Below are 17,335 nucleotides of genomic sequence, written 5' to 3'. Positions count from 1 at the left end.
TAAAGGGGGTACCTTCGGGTAGGGCCCCTGGATTGTGTTTATTGGGGTTGGTGTGTTTGATGTCGGTCAGGAAGGCCTGGGAGAGGCTTGCACAAGCCCCAGGCACATCCGGGCGGGTGGGACATCCAAGCCAAGGAATTTTTAAATTTATTTAAAAATATATTTTTATTGACTTCAGAGAGGAAGGGAGAGGGATAGAGAGAGATAGAAATAGTCATGATGAGAGAGAATCAACAATGGACTGCCCCTGCACGCCCCCTACTGGGGACTGAGCCCACAACCTGGGCGAGTGCTCTTGGCTGGAATCGAACCCAGGACCCTTCCGTCTGCAGGCCAAGGTTCTAGCCACTGAGCAACACCAGCCAGGGCTAAGCCAAGAAATTCTGTGCCATGAAGGGAATCGGGCATTGAAAAGAGAAGAGAGATAAGGTGCAGGCTCGGAGGGGGCAGGGACGTCTGCGGAGTTACTCCACGACCCAGGACATCGTACGGCCCAGCAGTGAACCTCGATTTCGCACTGGCTTGGCCAGAAATAAAAACCTGGGCGGTGCCCTGGCCGGTGTTGCTCAGTGGATAGAGCATTGACCTGCAGACAGAAGGGTCCCGGGTTCGATTCCAGTCAAGGGCATGTACCTCTATTGTAGGCAAATTGCAATATGCAAATTGACCGTCATGCCGTAACAAGATGGCTGCGCTCACAGTGGAGGCCAAGTTTCCATAATGAGCCTTAATGAGCAATCAATAGGGACCTGAGGCTGCACCCCCTGCCCTGGCGGGATGAGCCTGGCCAGGTCTCGGTCCGGTGTGATTTCGAGGCGCCTGTGGGTGGGGGGAGACTTGACTCTGGGTCCCCCAGTGCACCCCAGACTCTGACAGGAGGAAGATTTTCATACACATTTTACTAATGCTCTTTCATCTCTGACACTTCTATTACAGTGAAAGGGCAAATGGCAATATTAAAATATTTCCGCTAATAATTCCCTTTTAATGTGCACGAATTTCATGCACCAGGCCACTAGTCCTATGTAATAAAAGCCTAATATGCTAAGTGTCTGGTCGACTAGCCAGCCTTTCAACCAATCAAAGTGTAATATGCTAATGATATGCTAAGGCCGCTCAACCGCTCGCTATGATGTGCACTGACCACCAGGGGGCAGATGCTCCAACTGGTAGGTTAGCTTGCTGCTGGGGTCCCGCCGATCAGGACTGAGCGAGACGGGCCCGACTCGCCCTGGAGCCCTTCCGTGGTCCCTCCCCGGCCCCGATCGTGCACTGCTGGGGTCCCTCGGCCTGGCCTGCGCCCTCTCGCAATCCGGGACCCCTCAGGGGATGTCGGAGAGCCGGTTTCAGCTCGATACTGCAGGCCAGGCCCAGAGACCCCACCGGTGCACGAATTCGTGCACCGGGCCTCTAGTACAAATATATATTTTAAAAATAATATACAAGTGAAGGAGAAAGGGCAGGAGGATCAAAGGGTCTCAGGTATCTGCACACTGCTTTTCTTTTCTTTCCTTTTTTAGGTTAATCCTCCCCTGAGGATATTTTTTCCCCGTTGATGTTTAGAGAGAGTGGAAGCGAGAGAGAGAGAGAGAGAGAGAGAGAGAGAGAGAGAGAGAAACACATCGGTTGGTTGCCTCCCGCACACAGGATGGAGCCTGCCACCGAGGTACGTGCTCTTGACTGGAATCGAACCCAAGACCCTTCCGTCTGCAGGCGGATGCTCTACCCACTGAGCCACAGCAGCCAGGGCTGGGCCCTGTCTTCCTGGAATCTGGTCCCACGTGGAAGCTGGAAGGCTGCTCCTTCCTGCTCTACCCACTGAGCAACACCAGCCAGGAGGATTCAGCAACTTTATTTATTTACTAGGGGCCCGGTGCACGAAATTCGTGCACTGGGTGTGTGTGTGGGGGGAGTGCCCCTCAGCCCAGCCTGCCCCCTCTCACATACTGGGAGCCCTCAGGCGTTGACCCCCATCACCCTCCAATCGCAGGATCGGCCCCCAGCCCAGGCCTGACGCCTCTGACAGAGGCGTAGACCCCCATCACCCTCTGATCACCTGATCGGCCCCTTGCCCAGGCCTGACGCCTGCGCCAGAGGTGTCAGGCTTGGACAGGTGACCCCCATCTCCCCCCGATCACTGGCTCTGGCCCCCGCCCAGGCCTGAGGCCTCTGGCCCAGGAATCATGCCTGGGCAGGGGACCCCCATCTCCCTCTGATCGCTTGCTCCACCCCCGCCCAAGCCTGACGCCTCTGACCCAGGCTTCAGGCCTGGGCAAGGGGACCATCATATCCCCCCAATCCCCGGCTCCGCCCCCCACCCAGGCCTGATGCCTCGGCCAGAGGAGTTGACCCTCATCACCCTCCGATCACCAATCACCGGATCGGCCCCTTGACCAGGCCTGAGGCCTCCAGCAGAGGTGTCAGGCCTGGGCAGGGGACCCCCAGCTCCCCATGGTTGCAGGCTCCGCCCCTCCCCAGGCCTAACGCCTCTGGCCTAGGTGTCCGGCCCGGGCAGTGGGGACCCGCAGCTGCAGCGGCCCCGCGATCGTGGGCTCCGCTTTAGGCCCAGGCAAGGGACCCCTAGCTCCCGGGACTGCCGGCTTCGACCGTGCCCAGCTCCCATCACTGGCTCCACCCCTACTTCCTGCTATCACTGGCCAGGGCGGCAAAGGCACCTGATTCTCCGATCATGGCTGCCCCCCCGCTCTTAGCTCCCCCCTGGGTTTCCGATCACTGTCAGTGGCAGGGGGCTTCTTCCTGCTTTCCCTTTCGCCTCCCTGCATTGTGCCTACATATGCAAATTAACCGCCATCTTGTTGTCAGTTAATTTGCATATAGCCCTGATTAGCCAATGAAAAGGGTATCATCATACGCCAATTACCATTTTCCTCTTTTATTAGTGTAGATTTAATATATATATACTTTTTATTGATTTCAGGGAAGAAAGGGAGATAGAAACATCCATGATGACAGAGAATCAGGGATCGGCTGCCTCCTGCACGCCCCCACACTGGGGATCAAGCCCACAACCTGGGCATGTGCCCTGGGCTGGTATCGAACCCAGGACCCTTCTGCCCGCAGGTCGACGCTCTACCCACTGAGCCACACCGGTCGGGGGGATTCAGCCACTTTAAACTCCCGTAGGCATGCAGCCTGGTCCTCTGGAATCTAACTTCCCAGCTTCCGCCCCCCGCGGTTTCCGGGGCGCCCACCCCCGCTGTCCTGGGTGAACCCGGAGGCCGGGCTGCTCAGTGGGCAGGGCGGGAAAGCCGTTGTTGCTGAAATTAAATTTCACGGTTCCCCCCTTCGAGGGAAGGTCAGGGCCGCAGAGAAGATATGGGTCATGTTTCCAATTATAAACCCACCAGTGAGGCTATTTTTCCTCCCGAAGGAATAAAAATAGAACAAGCGAGAGAAGCCGTGCGGGGGGGGGGGGGGGGGGTGGAGTCCCCATCCCCATCAGGGCTGCAGCCACCGCTGGTGACCAGGAACCAGACCAGCTCGCATCAGGAGGCCGGAGCCTGGCAGCCAGGGGCCCTGGGTGGCACCATCACTAAGACAGGATAACAAGTCCGGCCGGCGTGGCTCAGGGGTTGAGCATCGAACCAGGAACCAGGAGGTCAGGGTTCGAGTCCCGCTCAGGGCACAGGCCCGGGTTGCGGGCTCCATCCCCAGTGGGGGGCGTGCAGGAGGCAGCCGGTCCAGGATTCTCTCTCATCATGGATGTTTCTCTCTCTCTCCCTCTACCTTACATTCTCTTTAAAAAAAAAAAATCGCCCTGGCTGGTGTGGCTCAGTGGATAGAGCATCGGCCTGTGGACTGAAGGGTCCTGGGTTCGATTCCCAGTCAAGGGCACATGCCCGGGTTGTGGGCTCGATTCTCAGTGTGGGGCGTGCAGGAGGCAGCCGATCCATGTTTCTCTCTCATCATTGATGTTTCTATCTTTCTCCCTAATTTATAAGTTACACTTGATCATGAGTATGTATGGGTGGGTAGGAAAAACGCAGTATAATTAGGGTTCGGTGCTGTCCGAGATTTCAGGCCCCCTCCATGTCCCCGAGGGTCAGGGTCGACCCTGAAATCTGAGAACTGTGGTCCCTGCCCCCTGCCAGCCCTGATCGCCGGCCAGGCCTAGGGACCCCACCCATTCACAAATTCATGCACCGGGCCTCTCATAGAATTATAATTGTTAAACCCTCCTTTTTAAAAAAATATATATTTTTATTGATTTCAGAGGGGAAGAGAGAGGGAGAGAGAGAGAGAGAGAGAGAGAGAGAGAGAGAGAGAGAAACATCGATGTGAGAGAGACACATCGATGGGTTGCCTCCTGCACGCGCCCCAACCAGGGCCTGGGCCAGAGAGGAGCCTGCAACCGAGGTCCGTGTCCTTGGCCGGGAATCGAACCCGGGACCCTTCGGTCTGCAGGCCGCTGCTCTCATTCTCTTGCAGCACATGTCATGGTTTACATCAAAAGAGGGAATTGCATCCCTGGCCGGTGTGGCTCAGTGGATAGAGCATTGGCCTGCAGACTGAAGGGTCCCGGGTTCAATTCCCGGTCAGGGCACATGCCTGGTTGTGGGCTCCATCCCCTGTGTGGGGTGTAAATAAGGCAGCCGATCCAGGATTCTCTCTCATCATGGATGTTTCTCTCTCTCCCCCCTCCCTTCCTCTCTACAGTCAATAAAAATATATTTTTTTAAAATGGGGAAATGTAATCACAGAACGAAACAGGTATTATCCTATATCATAAATCCTATATAATAAAAGCCCAGCGACCGAACGCTGGAATGACCAGAACCAGGCGCGATGATGCGCACTGACCACCAGGGGGCAGACGCCCAATGCAGGAGCTGCCTCCTGGTGGTCAGTCTCTCCCACGGGGGGACCACCACTCCGCTGACCGGGATGATCGGAGCTCCCACAGCCGGCAGATCCCCGCAGGCCACGCCCCCACACCAGTGCACAAATCCGTGCACCGGGCCTCTAGTACTATAACAGGGGTGGGCAACCTTTGTGCGAGTGCGTGCCCAAACCAGCAAAATCTCTGACTCGGAATTCTCCTGCGTGCCCACCCTAACTTTTTGGGAACACGTCACGCCTGCTTGCTATCTCTTCAGGTGTACGCGTGTGAAGAACCCTGAAGAAATCATACAATTCACTCGAGCGACAAAAACACAGTCCATGATGATGAAAAACACATTTGTTTTTCAATGGCTACATGTTCGGTAAAATTATTTGTTTATCTAAGATGCACCTGCACTGGTTTTACCTGAAAAATAAAGAAGTCGATATTAAGAAGAAAATTGCAAGTGGAAGATGATAAGAGAGGGTTTCGCGCGCCGGCAGAAGTGACCGGCGTGCCAGGGATTGCCCACCCCTGCACTGTAAGGACGAATAAACTAAAACGAAACCACATGCAGCACTATGGCTGAAGCTTGCAAAAGCATTGCCGGGCAGACGACAGCTCAGAGCTCAGAGGGGGCTGTCCGTGCAGGGGCGGGGTGGGGCGGGGTGGGAGGGGAGGGCCGCCCTGGGTTGGGGCGCTGGGCTCGGTTCTGGCTGCGGGGATGCGTTCGGGTATGAAAGGTCGTTACTCTGTCCTCGCCCGGCCTGTGATTTATGGTTTTCTGTGAGGATGTCCTGCTTCGGTCAAAAGTTCAAAATGTTCCATTCCCAGCATCTGAAGGAAAAGAGAAGGCCCGGCCGGCGGGGCTCAGGGGTGGAGCGCCGGCCCAGGAACCAGGAGGTCCCGGGTTCGATTCCCGGTTGGGGCACAGGCCTGGGTGGTGGGCTCCATCCCCGGTGGGGGGCGTGCAGGAGGCGGCCGGTCCGTGATTCTCTCTCATCATGGATGTCTCTCTCTCTCTCCCTCTGCCTTCCTCCATGAAATCAATAAAAATGTATTTAGAAGAAAAGGAAACTATCCTTTCACAGCAGCCCCTCGCGATCCCACGTGACCTCTCACCCCCTGATCGTGTCTCCCAGCCTCAGCCCTTCTCTAGCTGGGCCCCGGACCACGGTAGTCCACAGCCCAGCGTCGCCCCGAAAGCGGGGCGTTCATTCTAGATCCAGAACAACCACCTGCTTCCTCCAGACCAGCGCCGGCCCGTCGCCCCCGCCCCAGCCTGTGCTCTGTGCGGTTTTCGCTTGTGCGTCTGTTTGCCTGCCCTGAGCCGAGTGCCTGTGGGTTCCCTGAGTGGACCGGTAGCATCATGCCTGGGACATGCCTGGCCTGGGACATGCCTGCCTGGGACGTGCGTGACCTGGGACATGCCTGCCTGGGATGTGCGTGACCTGGGACATGCCTGCCTGGGACATGCATGGCCTGGGACATGTGTGACCTGGGGCATGTGTGACCTGGGGCATGTGTGGGACATGCATGACCTGGGACATGCGTGGTCTGGGACATGCCTGCCTGGGAGGTTTGCCCTCAGGCCTGTGCCCACGTGCTGAGCAGGACCTACTCGCGACCTTCCCTGCCTCTGTCACTCCGCTGGCAGCCGGGCTCAGACGGCACCTTCTGCTGCTTCTCGCGCCGCAGGCAGAGGCCGTGCGAGCCAGTCCGGCTGCTGCTCCTGGCCCAGCGCCTCTGAGAGCCGCTCGCCGGCCAGCGCCGGGCAGGGGCCTGGCACAGAAGCCCTGGCTGCTCCGGGGGCGGGTGCCAGCTGGCAGCTCCGGGCGGCGTCCGGGGAGGGCCTCTCCGCCGGGGCAGGGGATCTGAATGCAGAGGCTTCTCCCTGCAGCGCCCACCCGCCCGCACCTGCCCCCCCTCACCTGCCCCCACCTGCCCCCGCACCTCAGACCTGCCTCCCGCTCTGGGGCCCTTGTAAGCACCCCTGTGATTAAAGGTCTCGCGGACCAACCGGGTGAGTCTCCCACCTCAAATGCATGGCCTCACTCATATTAGCAATGTCCCTTTTAATTTATTTTTTAAATCCTCACCCAAGGATATTTTCCCATTGATTCTTAGAGAGAGCGGAAGGGAGAGGGAGAGACAGAGAGAAACATTGATGTGAGAGAGAGACACCGATGGGTCGCCTTCTGCACGCGCCCCGACCAGGGCCCGGGCCGGGGAGGAGCCTGCAGGCACATGCCCTTGACCGGAATCGAACCCGGGACCCTTCAGTCTGCAGGCCGACGCTCTAGCCACTGAGCCACACTGGCCAGGGCAGCTTCTTTTTCCTTTGATCCCAGCCCCCGGGGCACAGTCCCTCTCCCTCTCTGGTCCGGCAGCTCGGTGGCCTCTGCATGTGAGCCCAGACCCCGTTACTTTTTTCATAACTTTTATTAAAAAAAATTCTTCATTGTTGAAAGCATTACATGTGTCTGGGGTGGCCTATCCCCCCATTGGCCTCTCCCCAGCCAAGCCCCCCCCCCGCCCCCCCGCACAGACCTCGCCCCCCTGGTGTCTGTGTCCGTGCGTTGAGCCTATAGGCATGCATACAAGTCCTTTGGCTGATCTCTCCCCCTCTCCCCTCCCTCCCCCACCTTCCCTCTGAGGTTGGACGGTCTGATCGATGCTTCTCTGTCTGGATCTGTTTTTGTTCATCAGTTTCTGTTGGTCATTATATTCCACACATGAGTGAGGTCCTGTGATATTTATCTCTCTCTGACTGGCTTATGTCCCTCAGCACCATGCTCTCCAGCTCCATCCACGCCGCTGCGAATGGTAGGAGTTCCTTCTTTTTCACGGCAGCGTAGTATTCCCTGGTGTAGATGGACCACCGTTTTTTAAAAAAATATATATTTTATTGATTTTAGAGAGGAAGGAAGACGGAGAGAGAAACATCCACGATGAGAGAGAATCACGGATTGGCTGCCTCCTGCATGCACCCCACTGGGGATCGAGCCCGCAACCCAGGCCTGTGCCCTTGACTGGAATCGAACCCGGGACCCTTCAGTCCGCAGGCCGACGCTCTATCCACCGAGCCACACCGGCCAGGGCTGTACCACGGTTTCCTAACACACTCGTCCGCGACGGGCACTTCAGCTGTTTGCAGATCTTCGCTCTGGTGAAGGGAGCTGCTGTGAACATAGGGGCGCATATGTCCTTTCTGACGGGTGTTTCTAGCTTCCTGGGATCAATTCCTAGAAGGGGGATCACTGGGTCCAATGGGAGTTCCATGTTTAGTGTTTGGAGGAAACTCCAGGCAGTTTTCCACGGCGCCTGCACCCATCTGCATTCCCTCCACCCACAGCCCACTTCTCCCCACGGTGGCCTTGCCTGTGCCCCCTCCCCCTCTCTCTCCCCCTGCCCCGAGAGTCAGGGAGCTGCCTACTTCCCTCTCCACATTGCTGCCACCTCGGTTCTCCCAGCTGCTTTCCATGCCGGCCCCAGAATTAGCCCCGGAGCGTGTGTCCCGGCAAGCCCGGGCCAAAGAGAAACCACAGCCGTTCTTGTAACGGAGACAATGGAATAGAAAGCGTCGTCCATTCATGAGTAAAGAGCCGACAGGCCAAAGGAACCCGCTCCCCTGTGAGGACGGAGCAGCTGTGGATGGAGGAGCTGCCAGCCCAAGGCAGCGAGGAGAGGGAAGACGCTGAAATGACCGGAGTTGGAGCTGAGGCCTCTGAGCGGAGGGCGGGGGCCGGGGGGGGGGGGGGCCGGCCGCTGGCGCTGAGGCTGGTTCTGTAAGGAAGGGTTCGACAGCCCCGGCCGGTGTGGCTCAGTGGATAGAGCGTCGGCCGGTGAACTGAGAGGTCCCCGGTTCGATTCCGGTCAAGGGCACCTTCTGGTCTGGCCACAGGCCCAGGGCACGTGCAGGAGGCAACCCATCAATGTGTCTCTCTCTCATCGATGTTTCTCTCCGTCTTTCCCTCTCTCTTCTCCTCTCTCTAAAAATCAATGGAGCCCGGCCAGCATGGCTCAGGGGCTGAGCGTCGACCTAGGAACCAGGAGGTCAAGGTTCGATTCCCAGTCAGGGCACCTGCCCGGGTTGTGGGCTCGATCCCCCGTGTGGGGCGTGCAGGAGGCGGCCGATCCATGATTCTCTCTCATCATGGATGTTTCTCTCTTTCTCTCCCTCTCCCTTCCTCTCTGAAATCAATAAAACTATATATTTTTTTAAAAAATCAATGGGCCCTAACTGGTTTGGCTCAGTGGATAGAGCGTCGGCCTGCGGACTGAAGGGTGCCGGGTTCGATTCCGGTCAAGGGCATGCACCTGGGTTGCGGGCACATCCCCAGTGGGGGGCGTGCAGGAGGCAGCTGATCAGTGTTTCTCTCTCATCCATGCTTCTAACTCTCTCTCCCTCTCCCTTCCTCTCTGTAAAAAATCAATAAAATATACATATATATATATTTCATTTTCAGCATTAAAATTTTATTTGTTCAATAACGATCTGCTTTTCCATGGTGCGATGGAAGGCATTGTAGAGAATAAGTATAAAGTGATCAACAGCCATTAATTATGCTAGAATAACTCATAGCTATTTCATTGTTAATTATGCTGTGAACATGCTTGTCATTGACTATTTTCTGTCAAAATGTCTTTAAAGTCATGTTTTTATGTCTGCAAAAAAACAGTCAAAAAGGATTTGGGTAAGATTCGTGGACTAGTGCTTGCCCAACAAAATGATTGTCTGGCTAATGGCTAATACGTGCCTTAAATTGGTAATTAAAGTATATTTTTAGCCCTGACTGGTTTGGCTCAGTGGATAGAGAGTCGGCCTGCGGACTGAAGGGTCCCGGGTTCGATTCCGGTCAAGGGCATGTACCTGGGTTGCGGGACATACCCAGTGGGGGGTGTGCAGGAGGCAGCTGATGGATGGCTCTCTCTCATTGATGTTTCTAACTCTCTCTCCCTCTCCTTCCTCTCTGTGAAAAATCAATAAAATATTTAAAACAAAAACAAAAACTCCGTGGACAAATGCGAACGCCCAGGACCCTGTCTCTGTGGCTGATGTCGCAGATCTGACCGGTCTCCCATCTCCATCAGCTACACGGGTGCCCCGGGACCCTGTGCTTGAGCCAAGTCCGGGGGTGTTGGGTCGCTTGGCTCCAGGCTGCACTCAACCCCCTTCTCTCTCTCCCTCCCGTCTGGATGGTTCCTTTTGTGGCACGAGGGTCGGGCCTGGCCCCCTCGGACACCCACCCAGGTGGGGGCTCACGTTTCACTCCCGCGCTGGCCCGGCTCAGCCCGAGGCCTGGAGGGGAGCACACGCCCTACACTCGATATTCTTGTTTACGGAGAAGCGGGCTTTGGGGGTTATTGCGTTTCCCTGATTGCACAGCCGGGGTGGGCCGCCCCGAGCCCCCAAATGACCCAGAGGGTCCCCCGGGGGGAGGCGATCTGTGGGCTTTCCACGTCCGCCGCTCTGACGGTGGAAGAAAGACCTGCTCCTGGCAGAAAGCTCAGGGGAAAGATAAAACCGTCCTCATGGAACCCATCGCCCAGGGAGGCCCCGTGTGAACTCTGGAAGGGAGCTTTCCAACAGACCGCTTCTGTTGGGATCTTATGTTTTTAAAAAATCGTGTGGAGCCCAGGCCGGTGTGGCTCAGTGGGTAGAGCGTCGGTCTGTGGACTGAAGGGTCCTGGGTTCGATTCCCGGTCAAGGGCACAGGCCCGGGTGGCGGGCTCCATCCCCAGTGGGGGGCGTGCAGGAGGCAGCCAGTCCATGATCCTCTCTCATCATGGATGTTTCTCTCTCTCCCTCTTCCGTCCTCTCATCAATAAACATATTTAAAACAAAAACGAAACACCGCAGTTGCTCTGACCTTTTAACGTTCACCGACAGAGACACAGGACATGGGTGCGTCCCCCCAAACCTGTGTCCGAGGATGGAGCGGGCCTGAGCTCACGGTGCTGGTGAACAGGGGTCCCTCCGGAACGCCCTCCGTGAAGAGCCAGTGTCTGTCTGGGTGGACAGAGCGAGGAATCGGGGGTCCGCGGGGCCCCCCACACGCCTGGCCGCGGCTCCCCGGGCTCAGCGTCCTGCCGGCGACCGAGGCAGCGGTGGCTCGCACAGGGGGACAGAGAGCGAGGGCGGAGGACAGTGATCCCCCTGAGCTCAGACACTCAGCGGGAGGCTCCCTCCTGTCAATAAGCATAGCACACTCGCCCTGGCCGGTGTGGCTCAGTGGACAGAGCGTCGGCCTGCGGACGGAAGGGTCCCGGGTTCGATTCCGGTCCAGGGCACGGACCTCGGTTGCGGGCTCCCAGCCCTGGTCCGGGTCATGCGGGGGACAACCCATCGATGTGTCTCTCTGTCTCTCCCTCTCCCTTCCACTCTCTCTAAAAATCAATGGGAAAATATCCTTGGGTGAGGATTAACAACAGCAACAGAAATAATGAAATTAGCTGGAAGAAATTGGGGGACTGGCGGATTAGAAAAGGGTTAAAAATATAGCAAATGGCACTGGGAACAGAGGCCCTGAGAGGAAGTCCCCAGTGCCGCCCGATCTCCTAGCCCTGCTCTCCCTTCTCCATCAGGGATGGTTTCCTGTTATTTTATTTATTTCTGACTAGAGACCCGGTGCACAAAATTCATGCAGGAGTAAGCCTTCCTTCCCCCGCCTGCCAGCACCGGCCTCCCTCTGGCACCCGGGACCCAAGCTTCCCTCCCAGCCCCGGCTTCGTCCGGAAGGTCGTCCGGAAGGGTGTCCGGAAGGACGTCCGGTCTAATTAGCATATTATGCTTTTGTTATTATAGATTGATGTCAGAGAGGAAGGGAGAGGCAGAGAGAGAAACACCCATGATGAGAGAGAATCATGGATCGGCCGCCTCCCGCACGCCCCACACTGGGGATGGAGCCTGCAACCCGGGCCTGTGCCCTTGACCAGAAATCGAACCCGGGACCCTCCAGTCTGCAGGCCGACGCTCTAGGCACTGAGCCACACCGGCCAGGGCCAGGGGCCGGTTTCGACGTCCCCACAAAGGGCTCAGCCAGGGCCGCACGCGTCTGAGATCATGTCCCGCCTGTGGGTAGCCGGGTTCTTGCCAGCAGAGCCGGCGCCACCTGCCCGTCACCTCCCGCCGGCCTCGCAGCATCGCGGGAACAGACGTGTGCCTCCCGCCCGGGGCTGCGCGGCACACCCGTGCACACACGTGTCATCTCCAGTCCCCAGCCCAGCTCCCCGCAGCCTCGCCTGTGTGTGCGCTCTCATGGCACCGGCCCGGGGAAGCAGGAGCTGTCTGGGGGGCAGCCGGGGCCCCTTCCCCTCCTCTCACCCCTCCCCCACTGCAGAGCCCAGCCACAGTGGGACCCTCGCCTCGCCCCCTGGTTGAGCTGCTGGGACGTGGTCCCCCGCCTGTGCCCTCCCCGCCTCGGGGACCTGACCTTCCCGCTGACAGCGACACATCCAGGTACGCCGGGAGCCGGTCCATCCTTGCTGTTTCAAGGGACCTGGCGTATATGGCATACGGTTCTTAATATGTTTGCTCACCTTCTTGGCGCTGTGTGTTTTAACCAAGGTCACCTCTCCGAGAAAGGTTGAATCCCCAGGTAGGGATTTTCCCCTGAAGTTAGGGAGGGAATAAAACCCCTCAACTAAGTGCCAGGCGGGTAATTAATCACTTTAACTACGAACAATCATGCTTAAGCTACATAATCTTTACTCCCTGGAATGGAGATAAGAAACGCCTTAACCTTTGGAATAGAGATTGATAGGATTGAATCAATTGGTATAAATACAGATGTAACAAGACAACAGGACACAGAACTTAGGAGACAGAACCTAGGCACAGAACCTACACAGAACGTTCTCTAGAGACAGAAGAACTTCGCTGGAGAGAACATGGCAAAAGATCCTGGACAGAAACTGGCTACAGAACTTGGATAGAACATGGCAAGAGAACCTGACTAAGAACCTGGTGACTGAACCTGGCTGGAGAACCTGGAGAACCTGGCTGGAGAACCTAGCAAGAGAACATGGACACAGAACTTGGCTGGAGATCCTGGCTAGGCTGCTGATCAACTGAACGCTGTCTCCGTGTCATTCCTTCTTCGCCGACTCCCTCCACACCTCTGGGGACCCCTGGACCTGCTGGGGCTGGACCCCAGCACAGGTACGAAGCACCTGGCGCCAGGGGGACCACAGAGACGGTCCCGTCTATGAAGGCCCCGCCGTTCGCTCAGGTCCGGGGCGCAGTGTTGCCTTCGCTCCAGTGTTCAAGGGCAGCCAGGCGTGCTGGCTTCTGTACGAAGTCTCTGAGTTTTTATGCGCCAACACCTTCCAAGACTTCTCTTTTTGTAAAAAAATATTTTTATGATTTCAGGGACAGAGAGAGAGGGAGAGAGAGAGAAACATCAATGATGAGAGAGCATCATGGATCAGCTGCCACCTGCATCCCCCATATGGGGGATGGAGCCCACAACCCGGGCCTGTGCCCTTGACCGGAATCGAACCTGGGACCCTTCAGTCCGCAGGCCGACGCTCTATCCACTGAGCCACACCGGCCCGCGCGGGAATGCGGACCTTTTAATGCTCCTGGGACTGAGCGAAGGGGCTAAGGATGCGAATGCTCACGGCCCAGCATCTGCTGCCGGCGTGAGACAGCCAGTGCGGAGAGACAAGATTCTTGTCCGGCCGGTGTGGCTCAGTGGTTGAGCATCGACCTATGAACCAGGAGGTCACGGTTCGATTCCCAGTCAGGGCACAGGCCTGGGTTTCAGGCTCGATCCCCAGTGGGGGGCGTGCAGGAGGCAGCCGATCAGTAATTCTCTCTCATCAGCAATGTTTTTCTCTATCCCTCTCCCTTCCTCTCTAAAACCAATAAAAATATCTATAATAATAAAAGCGTAATATGCTAATTAGGCAGGACAGCTGAACGACCTTCCGGACGTCATTCCGGATGTCCTTCTGGACAAAGCCGTGGTGGTGAGGGCCAAGGCAGAGGCGGTTAGGGGCGATGGGGCAGGCAGGTGAGTGGATAGGGGCAATCAGGCAGGCAGGCAGAGAGGTTAGGGGCGATGGGGCAGGCAGGTGAGAGGTTAGGGGAGATCAGGCAGGCAGGTGAGTGGTTAGGGGTGATCAGGCAGGCAGGTGAGCGGTTAGGGGCGATCAGGCAGGCAGGTGAGCGGTTAGGGGCAATCAGGCAGGCAGGTGAGTGGTTAGGGGCGATCAGGCAGGCAGGTGAGTGGTTAGGGGTGATCAGGCAGGCAGGTGAGCGGTTAGGGGCGATGGGGCAGGCAGGTGAGAGGTTAGGGGAGATCAGGCAGGCAGGTGAGTGGTTAGGGGTGATCAGGCAGGCAGGTGAGCGGTTAGGGGCGATCAGGCAGGCAGGTGAGTGGTTAGGGGCAATCAGGCAGGCAGGTGAGTGGTTAGGGGCGATCAGGCAGGCAGGTGAGTGGTTAGGGGTGATCAGGCAGGCAGGTGAGCGGTTAGGGGCGATCAGGCAGGCAGGTGAGTGGTTAGGGGCGATCAGGCAGGCAGGTGAGTGGTTAGGGGTGATCAGGCAGGCAGGCAGACAGGTGAGGGGTGATGAGGCAGGCAGACGAGTGGTTAGGGGTGATCAGGCAGGCAGGTGAGCGGTTAGGGGCGATCAGGCAGGCAGGTGAGTGGTTAGGGGCAATCAGGCAGGCAGGTGAGTGGTTAGGGGCGATCAGGCAGGCAGGCGAGCAGTTAGGAGCCAGCGATCCCAGATTGCAAGAGGGTGCAGGCCAGGCTAAGGCATGCCCCTCCCCCGTGCATGAATTTCGTGCACCGGGACTCTAGGATATATATGGATATATATTCAAATGCCACAGCGGGAGGTCTGATGTGTCTGCGCGCTGATGGGTCCCCATTATCTGCCCCCGTGGAGCCCTGGACGCCTGGCGACAGTGAGATCGCCCCGCAGGCGCCGTGCTTCTGTCAGCGCTGGTGCTTGCGACGCGGGGAGCAGAGGTAAGGAGTTTGGACCCCAGGTAGCCTCCGTGTTCCCCCGGCTGGTTTTCTCGGGTTTCCATCTCCTGATCTGTGTGGCGAGCCAAGCGGCTTTTCGTTTCTGTGGAAAGAGATGGTCTGTCCGCCCTGCAGACATTAGTCACCCCCCTCCTCCCTCCCCAGCAGGTACTGGCTCCCCCCGGGAACGGTCCCCGGGGGCGCACTCCCCCCCTCCTCCCCCGCCGGCTGGCTAAGGGGGTGGCCTCCCGTAGCCGTTGTGTCTTTAAGCCGAAGCCTGATCCAGTGCAATTCTGAGCAGAATTCAGGCCTCACGGAGGCTCAGCACATGGGCTCCTTTCCAAGATTTCGCTGCCGATTGGGTCGAAGGCGCCGGGATGCAGGGGTTTCTCCCTCCAGGGAACACGGAGAGCCGCAGAGCCCAGCGGCCACCCGATAACTATCACCCGCGGAGCTCACGGGTCACCCTCGGCCCAGCCGGTGTGGCTCAGTGGATAGCGCGACGGCCCGCGGACCGAAGGGTCCCGGGTTCGACTCCAGTCAAGGGCACGTACCTCGGTGGCAGGTTCCCAGGCCCTGGTCGGGGCGTGTGCAGGAGGCAGCCCATGGATGGGTCTCTCTCCCATCGATGTTTCTCTCTGTCTCCTCCTCTCTCTTCCACTCTCTCTGAAAATCAATGGAAAAATATCCCTGGGGAGGATAAGAAAAGAAAAGAAAAGAAAAGAAAAGAAAAGAAAAGAAAAGAAAAGAAAAGAAAAGAAAAGAAAAGAAAAGAAAAGAAAAGAAAAGAAAAGAAAAGAAAAGAAAAGAAAAGAAATGAAAAAGTTGGATTCCTTCTCTCAGACCCGTAGAAAAATATCCCAGCCCTGGCTGGTGTGGCTCAGTGGATAGAGTGTCAGCCTGCGGACTGGAGGGTCCCAGGTTCGATTCCCAATCAAGGGCACAGGCCCCGGTTGCGGGCTCGATCCCCAGTACGGGGCGTGCGGGAGGCAGCCGATCCGTGATTCTCTCTCATCATTTTTTTTTTAAAAGATTTCTTACCTCTCTGCACAAGTAGACTAGCTATTTTTCACATTTTTATTTTTTAAATATATTTTATTGGTTTTTTTTACAGAGAGGAAGGGAGAGGGATGGAGAGTCAGAAACATCGATGAGAGAGAAACATCGATCAGCTGCCTCCTGCACACCCCCCACTGGGGATGTGCCCGCAACCCAGGTACATGCCCTTGACCGGAATCGAACCCGGGACCTGTCAGTCCGCAGGCCGACGCTCTATCCACTGAGCCACACCGGTTAGGGCTCAATCTCATCATGGATGTTTCTCTCTCTCTCCCTCTCCCTCCCTGCCTCTCTGACATCAATAAAAATACATTTTTTTTTAGAAAAAGAAGAATCTTCCATTTCAGGTGAGAGTGCTCGCTCTGTCCCCCGGAAGGAGTGGTGGGGGTGGTGGGGGAGCTGGGAACGCAGGCAGCCGTGTGCACCTCACGGGCGGCAGGATCCTGGGTCGCAGCGGGATCTGGACGTAAAAAACGTAAAATAATCCCGTGAACGCGTGGCCATGCCCCCCGCCAAACCCCACCGCGAGGAGCGGGCTGCACGCAGCTTCCATGCAGATGGGCAGCCGGACACGTGGCCGTTCACGCCCCCGCGCGCCAGCGTGACTAACGTGGACCCAGCCCTGGCCCGTGTGGCTCAGTGGGTAGAGCATCAGCCTGCGGAGTGCAGGGTCCCGGGTTCGATTCCCGGCCAGGGCACAGGCCCGGGTTGCCAGCTCCATCCCCAGTGGGGGGCGTGCCGGAGGCAGCCGGTCCGTGATTCTCTCTCAGCATGGATGTTTCTCTCTCTCCCTCTCCCTTCCTCTCTGACATCAATGAAAATACATTAAAAAATAAAACAATAACAAGTCAGCCTTCTGCTCGCAGAGACTTCAGCCTCCACCCCTCGTTCAGAGCCACTGGCTGTGACGTCACAGGTCATCCATACATTTTCCCCGCGTCTCCGCACAATTCACTGGTTTGCAGATAAGGAAGCCTCGGACTGCGTTTTATTTTATTTATTTTTTTAATTTTATTAACTTAATTTTATATTGTATTTATTTATTTATTTATTTTATTATCTACTTAATTTTATTTATTTATTTTTAATTTTATATTTTATTTTATTGTCTAATTTTATTTATATTTTATTTATTATTTTATTTTACATTTTATTTTAATTAATTTATTTTATAATTTTATGAATTTACTTTTATTGTATTTGTTTATTATTATTGTATTTGTTTATTTATTATTGTATTTCATTTATTGTATTACCTAATTTATGTTACATTCTATTTTAATTAATTTATTTTATAATTTTATTAATTTAGTTTTATTGCATTTGTTTATTATTATTGTATTTGTTTATTTATTATTGTATTTCATTTATTTTATTTTATTACCTAATTTATTTTACATTCTATTTTGATTAATTTATTTTATAATTTTATGAATTTACTTTTATTGTATT

General features: G+C 55.9%; 1 non-coding gene across 1 annotated transcript; it reads left to right on the top strand.

Annotated features, from left to right (window-relative positions):
• Positions 1-16,502: 16,502 nt before the first annotated feature.
• TRNAR-GCG (transfer RNA arginine (anticodon GCG)) lies at positions 16,503-16,581 on the top strand. The gene has a single exon. It is a non-coding gene; the product is annotated as a tRNA-Arg (tRNA).
• The last annotated feature ends 754 nt before the right edge of the window (positions 16,582-17,335 follow it).

This window comes from Myotis daubentonii, chromosome 21, assembly GCF_963259705.1.
Source record: "Myotis daubentonii chromosome 21, mMyoDau2.1, whole genome shotgun sequence".
In the NCBI taxonomy this organism is placed as follows: domain Eukaryota; kingdom Metazoa; phylum Chordata; class Mammalia; order Chiroptera; family Vespertilionidae; genus Myotis; species Myotis daubentonii.
This window is presented reverse-complemented; position numbering and strand designations above follow the sequence as displayed.